The following is a 4,970-nucleotide window of genomic DNA, read 5'->3' as shown; positions in this document are numbered from 1 at the left end:
TAAATGTTGACAACCTAGTTGTAAACTGTATTTGATATCATATATAACAATGAAATGTTATTTATCTATATTTAAATCAAGAAATAAACATTCTCCCTAAACCTGTGGCTTTTTTCCAAAGCTATTTACAAAGCATTCTTTTAACCTTTGTGTTCATGACACAGCTAGCACTTCAAAAGAGAATCAAGGCTAATACCTCAGCAGTCTTCTAGTGACAATTGGATCCACATTTATCTCTGGACTGGATTGTTTGAGGTGTCATAAGTACTTTCATCAAAATAGAAATAAATGACTTTGTGATTTTCCTGTACTAATGTAAACATATGCATTTATAAACAAGACTCCACAAAACAGAGTGTGTTCACTATTTATTGTTAAATTTCTATGTTCTTCTTTCTACTTGTACAATTTTATTGTTTCCAGATTATACTGGTGTAAGTTCTTACAATCTTTCCCCCTCTTACTACACTTGATCTTAGCCAAAAGGCCGAGAAGCGATAATCTTTCCCCCTCTTAATCCTTCTTGTGGAATAGAAACTTCCTAATGAATGGTCTACTTCTCAGTCCACAAGCTTTCTTCTGTGTGTATATATATATTATATATATATATATATTATAAAAATATATTATATATATATATTATAAAAATATATAATATATATTATAAAAATATATAATATATATATATTATACTGATTCAGTAATCAATAACATAAAAATAATTTTTTTTGAGATGGAGTTTTGCTCTTGTTGCCCAGGCTGGAGTGCAATGATGCGATCTTGGCTCACCACAACCTCCACTTCCCAGGTTCAAGCAATTCTCCTGCCTCAGCCTCCCAAGTAGCTGGGATTACAGGCATGCGCCACTATACCTGGATAATTTTTTTGTATTTTTAGTAGAGACAGGGTTTCGCCATGTTGGTCAGGCTGGTCTCGAACTCCCAACCTCAGGTGATCCACCTGCCTTGGCCTCCCAAAGTGCTGGGGTTACAGGCATGAGCCACCGTGCCCAGCCATAAAAATAATTTTCAAAATACTTTGATTCTCTAATATCAAGGTAGTGCATATAATATAGGTTTGTATGACAATCCTTTCTAACATATAAAAACTAAGCCACATCTCTTCTTGGGAAATCTCAACCCACAAGAAACAGCAATTTATTTTTTAGTATCTTCTGCCCTAAAACTATATATCAACATGTTTAAAATTTAGATTCGAAAGCTGGTTACATTTTATGATAAGTAATTTAATATAACAAAGAATAATTTGGCATGTACAATTTCTGTTTAACAACTGTACACCAGTTTACACCAGGTAAGGTGGCTCACACCTGTAATCCCAACACTTTGGGAGGCCAAGGGGGACAGATCACTTGAGCCAGGCTAGGTGGCACAGACCTGTAGTCCCAGCTACTTGGAAGGCTGAGGTAGGAGGATCACTTAAGCCCAGGAGGTCAAGGCTGCAGTGAGCCATGACCTTGTCACTGTACTCCAGCCTGGACAGCAGAGCAAAACCTTTTCTAAAAAAAATGTTAAAAACTTTACATTATAGGACATAAAATTCTTATAAATATTTTAACAAAGGCTCCGGTGTGAGAGTCTTAGGTTTAGGGAAAAATATTACAAGTTTATTTAGTTCTCTTATTTAATTACTTTAAAAAAAAGATTACATGCTAAAATATGTTAAATAAAAATATAAATATAAACCAATTGATTTATCTTTCCATAATCTTAAAACATAACTAGAGTAACAAAATCAAGAAGTGCAAAAAGGTAAGACTGATTAATGTTTAGATACTAAAACAACCACTTCAAGTGTTATAAAAGAGTTATGCAGAGAATTATTGAGTGTAGAGGAGAGTATTTACTTCAAAAATGTTGGAGCATACTTGTCTGGCAGGGAAGGTAACATGATCATGAAGGTGGTTTTCCCAGGGCGAGGTTTATTTATTACACTATGGGTGTGCAGACCCCTGCAATTTCCCCAAAAGTGGGAAACTTGGCTGCATAATTTGTGTTCTTCCTTGGTTAAAAAGAAAAATAGTAGGCTAATAAGGGAAGGCTATTCAGATGTTGTATTAGTTTTGAACTATATCTTGTAGAATGTGATCAACCAAGGCAAAGCTGACTTGGGAGAAACACAGGAAGGTGCTGTCAGGAACAGTATGTGCAAAACACAGCAATGAATACCAAGATCTATTTACACAAATGTAAAAAGTTATGTATGGTACTATTGAGGAAGTGACAGATAAGTGAGCCAAAATCAGATTATGAAGAAACTTACATGTGATACTAAAGGTTTCCATTTTTATCCTGAAAAAAGTATGGATAACTTTTGGGCTAATACTTAAAATTTGTATTTTTTTAAAGGATCACCTTGGAATCATGGAATATAAATTAGAGAAGAACAGGAGAGCTTGACCAATATGGAAGAAATGGCAGCAAAACAGGCAGGAAATTACACAGTTCTGAAGAAAAGCAGTATTAGCAGAATTGAAATAAAAGGTAAGGTTCAATACGTTTAGAAGATACAGTTGAATAGGTTTGGTGGCTAAGTGTAAGTGAGACATGGAGTAAATGGAAGAATTTCTAATGATTCAAAATTTTCTAAATAGTTGCCAAAAATAAATTAGGTGAGCATCTTTAGGACATTGAGATCTTTGACGTATTGAGATTAATGGACATATTAATGTTCAAAAGGAGACATACAAAAAGATACATTGTCTGTCATCAAAGGCAAGATTGAGATAGATATTTGGGAATTGTGGCCCATGGGTAGAACTGAAAATTATGGATGAGATTTTCTCTAGAAGAGTGAGTTTTTATTTCTTATTTTATTATTATTATTTTTTGAGACAGTCTCACTCTATCGCCCAAGCTGGAGTGCAGTGGTGGGATCTCGTCTCACTGCAACCTCTGCCTCCTGGGTTCAAGTGATTCTTAAGTCTCAGTCTCCTAAGTAGCTGGGAGTAGCGCGTGCCACCATGCCCAGCTAATTTTTTTTTTTTTTTTTTGTATTTTTAGTACAGACAGGGTTTCACTGTGTTAGCTAGGCTAGACTTCTGGACTCAAGTGATCCACCCACCTCAGCCTCCCAAAGTGCTGGGATTACAGACGTGAGCCACTGTGGCCGGCCAAACAGTGCATCTTTAAATGTGATCCTGAGACCTCCAGTTGACCCACAATGGTTTGCAGAGAGTGTCTGTATGAAAGGAAAAAATAGAAGAAAACTCTATTCACACACATCTCACAAAATTGAGTATAAGATTACTGATTATTAAAAACTTTTTTAAAAAGCTCATCATTACTCTCACAGAAATCCAATTACATGTTTAATGAGTGTTGGTTTGCATGCTCTGTAAAAATTGCATTGGTAAGTTTATCTTGGAAAATATGTTATTTTTTACATCTATGGTTTTGCATTTTAATTAATACTATTGTACTTTATCCCCAAGTCACAAAAATGGACCACCAGTGACCCACTGAAGCATAAAAGATGGGAACAAACACTACAATGCCAAATAATTTAATTTTAAAAAGATAAATAGTATAGCCCTCCAGTGAAATGTAGAGTGGGGTGGTTTTACACAAGGACCTGAGAAAGAAAAATGCAAATGGGAACTGCCATTATGAATATCTGAATATTGCATTATATGGAGGGGTCCATTTACACCATCCTTGTCAAATAGTGAAGTTTTGTCAAATGATAAAATGAAGTATATATGCCTTTGCTCCATTTTCAAAGAAAGCCCAGTTTCAATCAAGTAAACCAATTTAATTTTTCTAGAACAAGCAATATACTGTTTTCTAGTATAAAGCTGATTAATTGTATCACTTAAACCAAAACTATAGAGGCATCCTTCAACATTGTACATTTCACAGCCAAAACAGGCAAAAGTCACACTTGCTAACAAGCTGATAAAACCAGCCACAAAAGTGAATACTATGTATTTTGCTCAGCTGATAAAACCAGCCACAAAAGTGAATACGATGTATTTTGCTTAGCAACAAAACAGATTAAGTTTTGGCAAAAATCTTTTAACAAATGACTCTAGTGAATGTTGCCCAATATAAATAGCCTACAATGTTAACGAGCAATCACTGTCTTTGGGGAAATGACCAGGTGGGATATTCAAAATATTTAACAACTGATAAGGCATAGAGAGCAACCAATCATAACAGACGCCAACTGCAAGCAAATGGTATAGGACTACTGGTATGTGTTAGCTTGCATATCAGCAGATATTTTGCTTTACAACTGTGTAGAGTATGAATAATTTCTTGGCAATTGTCTAATACATATATGATGTGCTTGACAATGTTTTTTGTTTATCATTAAAAGTCTTAGTGTTCGATTTAGGGGAATTTTTGACCCAAAGTTAATCCAGATGCGCTTCTCCTTGACAGCTGTAATTAATCAATAGCTAAGTGAAAGGTTCAGAACTTTAAGACACAGACATCGGCCAAAGGGTTTTTCAAAGTACTCTTTAGTTTCTATTTCAATAATTGTAAGGTTAATTTGTTTTTGCTTTTGCTTTTGTTTTTGTTTTGTTTTAGAGACAGGATCTCACTCCGTCACCCAGACTGGAGTGCAGTCGCATAATCACAGCTTACTGCAGCCTTAAACTCCTGTACTTAAGCTGTCCTTCCACGTCAGCCTCTCAAGTAGCTGTAACTACAAGTGCACACTACCAGGACTGGCTAATTTTTTTTTTTTTTTTTTTTTTCAGTAGAGACAGGGTCTCACTATGTTGCTCGGGCTGTTCTCAAACTCTTGAGCTCAAGTGATCCTCCTGCCCTCCTGCCCTGGCCTCCTAAAGTGCTGGGATTACAGATGCGAGTCACCATGCTGACCAGTTTTAAGTTATTCATCAGCTATTATCCACCCTAGTTTCTCAGCTGCCTGCTATGGTGTCCCCAGTAGAAAACTCTCCTTCTATACTCACACAACCCTTCTGACACCAAATGTGT

The 4,970-nt window shown here is 35.7% G+C and overlaps 1 pseudogene; it reads left to right on the top strand.

Moving 5' to 3' along the window:
* Positions 1-1,884: 1,884 nt before the first annotated feature.
* On the top strand, positions 1,885-2,028 carry LOC129480012 (uncharacterized; annotated as a pseudogene).
* Positions 2,029-4,970: the final 2,942 nt, after the last annotated feature.

The sequence above is a fragment of the Symphalangus syndactylus genome, chromosome 3, assembly GCF_028878055.3.
Source record: "Symphalangus syndactylus isolate Jambi chromosome 3, NHGRI_mSymSyn1-v2.1_pri, whole genome shotgun sequence".
NCBI classification, from domain to species: domain Eukaryota; kingdom Metazoa; phylum Chordata; class Mammalia; order Primates; family Hylobatidae; genus Symphalangus; species Symphalangus syndactylus.
Note: the sequence above shows the minus strand (reverse complement) of the source record. Positions and strands in the feature narration are given on the sequence as shown.